Raw genomic sequence first — 12,506 nt, forward strand, 5'->3', positions numbered from 1 at the left:
GTCTGTTGGTTCCTGAATGATCTGTTTTGGTTGAGTATGATTGTATGATGAGTGATATGCATATAATGGAGCATGAAGTATATTTGGCATGATTCATGAATTGTAGATGATGGGTTGGTATGAGAATTGGCATGTGAATTAAATGAGACGGATAATATTAAAGTGGCATGATAACATGATGAGTTGGATCTTATTTACATGGATAAACTATGCGGTGTTGGAACGAGTGGGGCCTGGATCATGAAAGGCGTTGGCTTCGAAGGTTGGTACGAGTGATGTATATCTATGCGTGGTAATTATTATTTTGGTGATGTGAATGAGGTCGATCTGTGTCAGTGCATAATTCCTTGGGGTCTCTAGGTGAGACTTTCAGGGTTGCGCTTCAGTGGTCGGGACGTAATTCCATGGCCCCTGTTAGTGGGTGTCCATGGTGGTGCCCCATCGGTATAACTAGGTAAGGATTCAAGGTAATGACTGCATCTTGACACTCTAAGGGGCCAGTTAGTCTCACTTAGAGCGGACTGACTCCTGTGGTGAGAGTAGCATGAGGCCTGAAATTCATTAAGGGCTAACCTTGTGGTGAGGGAGATTTGATTCATCGTAACACTTGTAACACATAGCTCGGAGATGAGCAGCTCAGGGTCGAGCAGGGGTATCCACCACAAGTGCAAGCATCCGCTGAATCCGACTAAGTTATACGTATCCGGATGAGTCGAGTCGAGTCGTAGTGTATTGAATGAAGAGTCATAACATGCTTGGTTGTTATATGGATATGGGATGATGATAGTGTACTTGACTGTGTGATGAATATGTGTTGGCTCTAGCTTACCCGTTTGTTTGTATGGTTGTATTGTATGTGGTTATTCTTCTTGCGATGATCATCAATTTAATTGATGGGAGCAGATGGGCGAGGTTCCAAAGGTCAGCAAGGAAGTGGAGACTCTGCTGCATATGCCATGTGGACTAGTTGTTATTTTTGTATGAGTTCATTTAGGGTTGCGACCCATGTATCTTTTCGTCCTTAGTTTTATGCACTCTGGTTAACTTTTCCTCTAGTTTCTTTTGGGCATCGTGGTGTGCCATGGGTTGTATGAAGTTGATCCCAGACTGCGATTTTATGTTATCTTTATCGTGACATTCCTTTAATTTCACGTACTTAATTAAATGGGGTGTTACAAGGGCCCCCCTAAAGGTTCCAAAACTTTGAAGTCCTAGGCTTCTTTTCCTGCTTTCTCTTGGTCTCTTTATATAGGACTTGGACTGGGCTTTTTTATTGTTGCTAAAATCTCTCAAATATCTTTTAAAATAAAGATAAAGATAAATATTTAAAATTATTTGGAGAGATATAAACTATTTGACAAATATAGTTGGTTGATAATATCAATATCTAATATAATTAAATAAATAAAATAATTAGAGATATATGATAAATTATCACCAATTAATATTTGTATCAATATCTTCAAGATATATTTGTTTGTTGTGGATCTAAAAATATTCAAGAAGATCTTGTCATATTTAAAAAAAATTGGTAGTTAATATGTTTTAATATTTTATTATATAATTAAATAAGATAATTATTTAAAAATATCAAATAAAATATCTAAAGATATATTTTTCCCAAATTATCTTCTATCATAAAGATAAAGAAAACCGCAAGGTCCAATTTTTTGTTGCTCTCTTCTTGTCTTAGCCAAACTTTTTCACTTTTTCAAGATTTTCTTGTCATCTTTATGCAATGCTTGGCTTGGATTTTTGTGATTTTGATAATTTCTTATTCTTGGATTTATCTTTAAGGTGTCATGAAGCTTTAAGCAATTTATTTCCACACCTCCATGAGCTCAACTTAGTTGCAGCTGCACTAACACACCTCAAAATATCCAAAGAACATTTATGCAACTAAAAAGCTATTTTTAACATGTTTTTGTATCTCGTGCTTAATAAACTCAATTATAGGAAATCCCAATTAAATCAATCTTTAATTTTGATCCAATGCTTATGAGTCATCTAAGAGCTGCAAAGAGAAAGTGAAGGCCTATCATGATAGGAAGTTGGTGAAAAGAGATTTCAAACCCGGTCAACAAGTGCTTTTGTTCAAGTTAAGATTCAAATTATTTCTAGGGAAGTTGAAATCCAAGTAGTCATGCCCATTTACCATCAAAGAGGTGAAATCTTATGTGGCAATTAAAATTCAAGACCCTTCCTCACAAAGGAGTTGGGTAGTGAATGGCCAAAGGCTCAAGCCTTATTTGGGTGAAGTTTTGAGGATGACCACCGTCATGCACCTTAGTGAAGCCTAGAGTCCTTACCCTTCAGGCTTGTGACGTTAAATAAGCGCTTCCTAGGAGGCAACCTAATGTCCTCAACCCTTTTAGCCTTTACTTTTCGTTTTTAATATGGTTTTTTGTTTTTATGCTTGTGTGAAGTGTGTTAGTATAGATTGTTGTGTTTGATTTGATGTTTGAACTTTGTGCTAATTTTGTTGCATGCATTTGTGAACTTGTGGCCCATCTGGCGCAACAACAGAGAAATGGGAATCAACTGTCACTACAACATTTTTTGCTTTAGGCAACATTAAATTTGTCTATGGGTAGAAAAATGTTGCCTAAACATAGAAAAGGTAACACTTTTAAAAGTGCGGCTTAGTCAAAACCAAATGCAACGGTTTTTAAAGTGTTGATAATTTATACCACATTTATCAAATTGTTGCCTCTATAAAATGTGGCCTAATCTATTAAAATGTGGCCTAAAATAAATTAATTTTTTTTTTAATTTTAACTAAAAACTCAAAAACTTTGAAAATGCTAAAAACTAAAGTTTCGCTTGAAAACTAAACACTACACTGAATCTAAAAAGACAAAGATACTGGCAAAACTAAAAACACAAACTAAGCTAAGCGCCAAAACTAAAATCCCAAAACATTTTTGATTTCGCTCGTTCGAACCTATGCGCAAAAAAACCCAAACACAACGTCATATGCTCCTTCGCCTTCACCGGGTCGCCTCCCCTTCACAACGGTCGCCTCGCTAGCCTCGCCTTCACCGTCTCATCGTGATCTAAAAATGATTTCTGATTGAAAATGCTCACTGAAAATGCAAAGAGCTCAACGTTGCGCGTCACCCTCTCATTGTCATTGGGTGTCTTCTCGTTGTGGTCGGGCTTAATCACTTTACCTATCACTCTTCTTGGTTCTCACCATGTACAATGTAACTTAGGTTTTCGTTTTAGGTTGGTTAATTTGATTGAATATTGGTTTGATTTTGAATTTCGTTACATCCCTTTTGTGTCTGTAATCTAGGGTTATTTGGTTTGGGTTTGGATTTTATTGTTTGATTCTATTACCTGGAAACAACATTCTCCTTCACTTGATTTTTTTCTGGGTTCAATATTTATAAGCATGTTTTTGCACCAAATAACTTGTGGTTTTTATTGGCCAGATTGAACATTGCTTTTCTGAACAAATAACTTGTGCGAATCCATCCTTTTGTGATGGAAGACCAGGATTTAAGGAAATGTTGGAGGAAATTGCACAACATCTTCTTAATGACAATCATGTTATTGTGGCTTCTAATGAAAAATCAATCATGACAAGGGTCAATTCTCTCTGTTGTCTTCTACAAACGGACCTGCAACTTTACAAAGTTCACATGACAAGGAAAAATGTTTGTGATGGAAAAAATATTATGTTTAGTATATATAGTCCATAGACATATTATGTAACTTATGCTTTGTAATTTAAGTTCTGTTGCAGATTCACGACACAATGGAGGATAACAACGGTAAAATAGTGGCAACTCTAAATGGGAAGTGGGATAAGGATTTGCACTACGTAATTGGAGGGAGTTTTGGAAAAGGAAAAGGGTCCACTAAGTTTTGGGAAAGGAAGCGGGATGAGGGAAAGGAAGCGGGATGAGGGTTTGCTCACTCACTAATTGATTATGTTGTAACACCTACCGTTTTGGATTGAAGTTTATTCACTTGAATGTTTAGATTAAAAATACATGATATTGCTTTCAACATACTGTGCAATTATGATGTCAATTCCTCCCCACATATCTTAACAGTGACTTCTAAAGTACCCACAAGAATATATTTCCTCTCATTACTAGACAAAAAACTTTCGTTTCTAGTTAAGAATTTGTGTAGTTGTTTCTAACGAAATGCTACTTGCAGCTTGGTATTGCAAGTGCACTAGAGACTCTATGTGGGCAAGCATCTGGTGCTGGACAAGTGGAAATGCTAGGAAAATGTATTGTATTCAAGATTCTATTTAATTTGGTTTTGGAGTCTTTACTATTTAATTTGGCTTTGCAATCTTTACTATTTAATTTGGCCTACAAACTTTATTAGCTTTTGTTTTAGAATCATTACTAAGTTTTGCGCTAAGTGACTCTCAAGCATCGCCTTTGATTTGCACTACACAAGGACCTGGTTCATCCCACCTAGATCTGATGAAGGATTGACCCCAACCAAGGATGAAGGCACATGCTTAAGAAGACTAAGCATGTTTAGAAAGGAAGTTCACTAATCCTTCATCCCTTTCATTTGTGTTTGTTATTTTTGATTCCCTAAGTTGACTTAGTTGAATCAACTTTAGTTGACTTGTTGACCTTTGACTAGGTTTGACTTGTTGACTATAGTTGACTTGACTTAAGCCAACATGCTAATCTATGTTTATTTGCTTTGTAGGTTAATTAGGAGTAAGAAAGCAATGCTAGGTGGCGCATGGTGATTGGGGAGCATAAATGATGTGGAAGAGAGAGTAAAGCAAAGGCATAAAGCATAAAGTAAAAGGCATGAAGCAAGTGTACCTATGTACCTTTGGTCTCCTTTGTTTTTAGCACTCTTTGGCCACTTTTTGGAGACATATGAGACACATTCTTTGTCTCCTTTTGTACTAGAACGAAATTAGCCTTGCACACACCATAGCTAGCTCTTTTTTCTCTCATTTTTTGTAACCTTATTTGACCTAGTTTCTAGAAGCTAGGGTTAGGTTTTTGTAGAGGCATCCTTAGGTATCTTTTATTTGCTTAGAGGCCCCTAAACTCTTCTATATAAGGGGTGCTCCTAGACATGTAAAAGTGTTGAAGATTTTGAAGTAAAAACACTCTTGTGTCTCAACCATTTTGTGAGAGTTTCCTCCCTTGGGAGTGAAACTTTTAAGCCTTATCTTGCATAGCAAGTGGCGGCACACATCCACTCATCTTCAAGGTTGCCATGGCTTCTAGCCTAGCCTTGTAGTGGTGTGCTTCTCACATTTTTACCATTTCTTTCCTTTCCATTTTATGTTTTCTTCTTCCTTTAATTGTTCTTGGTTTTATATGGTTTATGTTCTTTCCATTTCCTTTTCGTTTTGAATCAATCCATCATCTTCTTCTCTTGAGCTTTGTGAAAGGAACCTTCACATCTAGATAGCTTGCTATCTTAATGTCCAGTGGGGATTTCGCTTAGCTTTCTTAATCAACTCACACCATATTCAATAATCTTAAAAAGGAACAAGATAATCCTTCATCAAGATCAGTTCAATTTTTTATGATGTTAAGCTTTTATTTCTACATGGTTCTTGTTCTGGTCAGAAATGATCTTTAAATCTCTTTTATATTTATATAGTTGTGAATGTGTAGTGCAACTAATTCAATTTTTTGTTGTTGTAGTAGGAGTTTTAATCACCTATGTAACCCTTGATTATTTGGAAATATACGATTCTTTTCTTGTAATTTGGCTTATCTCCATTTCACAATGAAGTTTCTGAAGTTGAGGTGCGCAAGCTAGATAGTTCTTCTTTAATTACAGGTGATGTTCCCATTCCTGCAATATTTGAATACATACATAGCTTAGCCTGTCTTTGTTGATTAAAGACTATCTATGTTAACTCACTCGATCAACTTCAATTACAGTTTCCATTTTGTATCAGTTTAATAGCTTAATCTGCATACGTTTTTCTTTTAGTAACTTAGGTTCAGCTTTGCCAAGTATGTTACATATTTGATGCCTTTTATTTCAAGTTATAGGTTTATAATTGTTCTGTTTTATGACTTTGGTTGCTAGCCCTATTCTGAATGTGTGTTGTTTTTGGTAGTTATAATAAAGATTTATCAATCTTCTGTTTATAATTAATTGCCTATTAAGTATGAAACTTATGTTGATTAGATCTACTAGTTATCATCTTAGTTATCATCTATGACATGTTTGATCATTATTATTATCCGTGATAAGAGCAAGTTAGTGTAATGCCTGAAAATATCAGTCAGATGTAGTTTTGTGGGGACTAGCCCAAAAAGGTGTTGTTTAATAGTCAGGGAGCATTATGCTTCATTTCTTGCAAATTGAAGAATTAATGGCATAGAAGAGCAATGAGAGAGATAAACTAAGTGCAAATTTGATAGAAAAAAAAAGACTCGATGTTTATTGGCTTTAAAAGAAACGTGAAATTCGAAACTTTAATTCTTGTTAAAAATAGTTAAAAAATAATATACAAGGAATATTTTTTACATGAAAAAAATATATCTATATTTTTAACTTATCTTTATTCTTATTAAATGATTGTATATTACAAAACTTATATATGAAATGATTTACATATTCGGTTGATATATTGTCTTTAAAGTAAAGAAATTATTTTGAATATAAGCAAGTTTATGATGAAAGGTTAAAAAAGTGCTATAGCTTAAACTTAAGCCTCATTTATATTATGTCTCCTGATAAATCTTTTAAAAGACCCACCAATAATATCATTATAATATTCAACAATTCTTATGAGAATCACTTTGATTCCATGAAAAAGTACGCAAAATTGATCTGAATTAATGCCACATGTGTCAACTTTCTCGCTAAACAATGTCATTCTCTTTTTTATTTATTTTTTCTTTTTTTCTCTTAATAGGAGATGATGAAATTTGTTCCCAACACTTACTCCGGTAAGTGCTTTTAAATTCTCAATCATTGCTGTTAGGTTTAAGCATTTATATGATGAGTAGTTTAAGCTATTATTATTGTCTTGTAGGTGGCTGTAAAGTATTAATTCGCTCTAAATTAGATGATTTTGTTTTGTAATTAATATAGCTCATGGTTGGATCTACAGTTTCTTCGTTAGCCTTATTCTAAATCCACATATTTGGTTCAATTATTTTGGAGAGTTTCAATTTCTTAGGTGTAGATTGGATCTTTTTGAGTTTCAACTTCAACATTCATGTATCTTTTTGAGTTTCCTTTACTTCTTTATTGCTAACTTTACAATATCAATAGAATATATGTTAATATGGATTGAAATTTATTGTGAACAGGGGAATGACATGTTTAGTGAGAAAGATAGGTTGTTGGGGAAGCCATCTCTAAATGGGTAGAAAGGTGAAAATGGACTCTGTTGGGGGATTCACATAACATAGGTTGCTTGGTGCATCAATTGAGGCAAATAGGATTGTTGAATATGTGTTCACATGTTGAACATACCTAGAAAGCTAAGGCCACATATATTTAGAGTTTCGTTGTCTACTTGCATGTGATAATTGAAAGATACAACTATTTTAGGATAGAAAAAAAGATATGAATGACCTAGTTTTTTTTGTGCCTTTTTTATGTAGGATTATCTTGTTCTTTGTAGAAGATTAATGAATATGGTGATGATTGATTAAGAAAACCAAGGAAATTCCCACTGGACATTAAGATAGCAAGCTATCTAGATGTGAAGGTTCCTTTCCAAGGTTCTAGAGAGGAGGAGAATGGATTGATGGAGAGTAAGAAATCAAAAGGAAAAACATATAATAGAAACAATATAAACCAAGAAGAGTAAAGAAACATAAAATGAAAAGCAAGGGAAAGGGGAGGAATGGAGGATTCACGCCACTACAAGACTAGGCTAGAAGAAGCCATGACAACCTTGAAGATGAGTGGTGTATGCCGCCACTTGCCAAGGCAAGATAAGGCTTGAAAGAACTCCACTCCCTAAGGAGGAATGCTCTCACAAAAGGTTGAAACACAAAGTGTATAATTTTTCCAAAATGTTCAACCCTTGTACAAGTGTTAGAGGTCCCCTTAAATAGACAAGTCTAGGGGGGCCTTAGCAAAACAACTAAGTTAAAGGATTACAAAAGAAACCTAGCATGTTCTAGAAAGTAGGTCATCCTAGGTGCACATGGGTGAATTTTCGTCCAAGCCATCTAGGTGGCAAGTCTTCATGGCCAAGGCTCCCAAAGGAAAGTTCTAGAATATTCTAGAAGACTTGGTGTCCAAGGCATATGGGCCTCCCCTTTCTAGATGCTTCTAGAAAGTCTTGTTCCTTCTCTCTCTTCCTTAGGACACCAAGTGTCTCCTATGTGGTCCTCCTCATTTCTTATTCCTACAAAAGCAAATTAAGGAATTTATTAGCATGTTGGTTTAAAGTTAAGTTAATCTTTTGAGTCAACAAGTCAACCCAAAGTCAAGGTCAACAAGTCAACTTAAAAATAGTCAACCAAGCCAACTTAATGGAATTTTAAACTAAAGAAAATAAAATCAAAGGAAGGGATCAAGGAACTCCCTTTCTTCTAAGCATGTGCCATGGGCCATCATCCTTGGTAGGGATCAATCCTTTATCACTTTTAGTTGACACATTGTTGTTAATCAAACCATTTTCATTATATAATAAAAGTGTTTTATTTAATAGTTTCAATTTTATTTTATTTCTACTATTTTAATAAAATACATTTATTTTAATCAATATATTACTTTAAAATAAAATTATCATTTAAAATATGATCACTTAAATTTATAAATAAAAGGTAAAATAATATTGTAAAAAAATTTTAAATGGTTGTATTTTCATATTTCCACATTTAAAAATGTGTTGTCTAAAATGTATGACCACACTTTTATAAATATGGCTTAATAGAATAAGCAACACAAAAGAGACTGTTACATTAAAGGGCTGTAAAAATGTTATCTATTATGATATTTTAGGCAACAATTTTTTCACGGTTGCGTAATAGGCAACAGTTTTACAATCTCGTGGCTTGAAAGAAAAAAATCGTTGTTTATAGAATAGGCCACGACCACCTACGCAACGACTGCAAATTCATTGTTAATTCGTTGTCCAAAGTTTAGGCAACGATTTTTTAGCTTTAACCCGCATTTTTTTTATTGTTGCCTAAAGTCATTTTTGTTGTAGTATATTTTACTGATACATGGCACGGCGGCTTGGGATTGTCTGCCAGGCAATGGCGTTGTGTCAGCTAGATTGGGCTTTTGAATTTGTTTTAAATTGGACCCTTACCCTCTTTCCCACATTAGAACTCTAACGCCTGGCGCCTCTCCACTCTCACACTTGCCAAACCCTAACCCCAATTTCACTATCTAATTCCCCAATCCTCTCCTAAATTCACAAACCCTAACCCTCGATTTCTTCACATTCTCGTGCTCTCCTCATTCTCACTCACAACAACCCCATTCTCGTCAGGCGCTGGTCTGCCTTTTCCACGCACCAACCACTCTTCACATCTCCTCCAACTAACATTTCTTGCATTTCTCTCTTGCATTCCACTCAAGTAAAAGTTCTTTATTGTGCTCTTTTAATTTTAGCATCTTTGATGTTTGTTTTGTTACTGCATTGTTGATTCACTAGCTTAGGGCTTACTTTTCTTTGTTATACTCGTTGTTTCTATTGATATTTGTGGTACATGCTCTTGTTTGCTATTCTTGGGCTGCCATTGTAGTTGTTTCATTGTTGTTTTGTGCTCGTTCACCACAATCCATGGTTGCCCTATTGCGTACCGTCTGACGGTGGAAATTTTGGCCTGTTTTTCCGCCAAGTAGTGGTGCCTCGCAGTTCTCTAACACGAGCTAACGCTTGGCGCCAATTTTGAAGGGGCCAGGCGGTGGCCCCTGTTTTTGCTTCTTGTTCTCAATGTCATCTGGTTGCTTTTTGGGTTGTCAGGCCTTAGTGTTGCAATGGTTTTTGCACCTGAATGACTATATATTTTGTTGTTCTAACTTAGTCTTTATATGCAATTAATTCTTTTTGATTGAATCTCTCATTCCAATGCTAACATTGAATTGCCTCTTTGTACCAAATGTTTATTTTGCAGATGGCATCTTCCTCCAACCCCGAGAGAATCAAGACCGCCATTGACAACCCCACTAAAGGGCAGAAACGTAAGGAGATAATTTATTCTCACCAATTCCTCACTAAAGATAATGACGACCACTTCTTAGTGATCACGCAAAGAAATTTGTAGCAGAGAGGAAAGTCATTCTAAAACCAGGGGAAGTCAATGAATTCCATTTGCAGTTAAGCCGATGCGATAGGGAAAGCTTGGATAGCTACCCTGGCACTTTCAGCGTAACCTTGGTTAAATAATTCTATGCCAATGCCAAGGTTACCACCTCTACAACTCCCACCTTCCTCAGTTATGTGAGAGGGGAAAAGGGTTCCCTTTGATGCCGAAACGATCAATGAATTCTTGAGTACCCAGTTGGATGATGATGTAAAATGTTAATTCTCAACATTAGATGATGAAGGAGTGGCGCTCGGAGAGCTTGGCGGGGGAAGGATTTCATAGGGGCGCGATTCAGCGAGGTTCCCTTCACCCCTTGGCCCAATTCTAGCCAGCTTTTGTTCATGCCAACATCTCTCCATGCTCCCATATGTCTAATCTCACGGAGGGACGGGCCACCATCTTGTACACCATCCTGACCAGTCGGGTGATGGATGTGGGCCAGTATATTGCTAATGAGATCCACCGGTGTGCCAATGCTGCTGGCAAGGCTGCTCTAGGCCATCCCTCTCTCATCACCGATCTTTGCATCCTGGCAAGGGTGGACACTTTTGTACCCCTTTTGCAGAAAGCAATGCAGAACCTAGACTTTTCCTATTTTCAGAGGTTCTGCTCAATTGCTCCCAGACCTCGAAGGTGCCAACAGCAACAGGCTAAGCCAAAGCCTGAGCCAGATCCAACCCCCACAATTGATATGTGGTTGAAGGCTTTAGAGGCCAAGATAGATCATCTTCAGATGCACGCTCTATATTGACTAGGAATGGCCAACGTAGAAATGCTTAGGGGCATCTCCCTTACGATTCCATAGCTGAGCACTCCATCAGTTGAGGAGTTTGTAGCCATAGTCGCTTGGCTTGGGGCCCATGCCACTTCTACTGGGTAAGGTGGAGCCACATCTGTTGGAGAGGGCGAGGATGACGCCTAGGCTTAAAGAGGGAGCGAGGATGACGAGGAGCCAGATGGAGAGGGCGAGGATGACGCCTAGGCTTAAAGAGAGTAAATCACTTTTGTAGGACTTGTTTTGTGGATAGTCCTGATTTAATTCATGATTTTAGATTTCAGTTTTAACTTTCATTTGATAGTTGTTGAATTCTTTAGCTTGGTTGGTGAACTAATCATTTGCACTGAATTTTCATGTATTTGTGGATGATTTCAATATATATATATATATACATATATATATGTATATACATATATATGTATATATACATACATATATATGTATGTATATATACATATATATGTATGTATACATACATATATATGTATATACATATACATGTATATATACATATATATATATATATATATATATATGTATATACATATATATGTATATACATATATATGTATGTATACATACATATATATGTATGTATACATACATATATATGTATATACATATATATGTATATACATATATATATATATATATATATATATATATATATATATATATATATATATTTCTTCCATTGATTGCTAGTATCCTTGTTTATTTACTTAAAGCTTGTTGAATTCTGTAGCTTGGTTGGTGAACTAATCATTTGCACTGAATTTTCATGTATTTGTGGATGATTTGAATATATATATATATATATATATATATATATATATATGTATATACATATATATGTATATACATATATACATATATATGTATATATATATATATATATACATATATATGTATGTATATATACATATGTATGTATATATATGTATGTATATATACATATGTATGTATATACATACATATGTATATATACATACATATATATATATATATACATATACATACATATATATGTATATATATATATATATATATATATATATATATATATATATATATATACATATATATGTATATATATATATACATATATATGTATATATATATATATATATATATATATATATATATGCTTCTTCCATTGATTGCTAGTATCCTTGTTTATTTACTTAAAGCTTGCTTTGTTTTAACCATTCATTGCATTATATTTGGGTCATTAGGTATTAGAAAATATCTCTTGAAACCTAGAATTTAAACAAGATACCGAAAAAGGATTGGTCCCTACCAAGGATGATGGCCCATGGCTCATGCTTAGAAGAAAGGGAGTTCCTTGATCCCTTTCTTTGCTTTTATTTTCTTTAGTTTAAAATTCCGTTAAATTGGCTTGGTTGATTATTTTTAAGTTGATTTGTTGACCTTGACTTTGGGTTGACTTGTTGACTCAAAGGATTAGCTTAACCTAA

This window comes from Vigna unguiculata, chromosome 2, assembly GCF_037176805.1.
Source record: "Vigna unguiculata cultivar grain cowpea cultivar isolate G323 ecotype 2 chromosome 2, ASM3717680v1, whole genome shotgun sequence".
In the NCBI taxonomy this organism is placed as follows: Eukaryota; Viridiplantae; Streptophyta; class Magnoliopsida; order Fabales; family Fabaceae; genus Vigna; species Vigna unguiculata.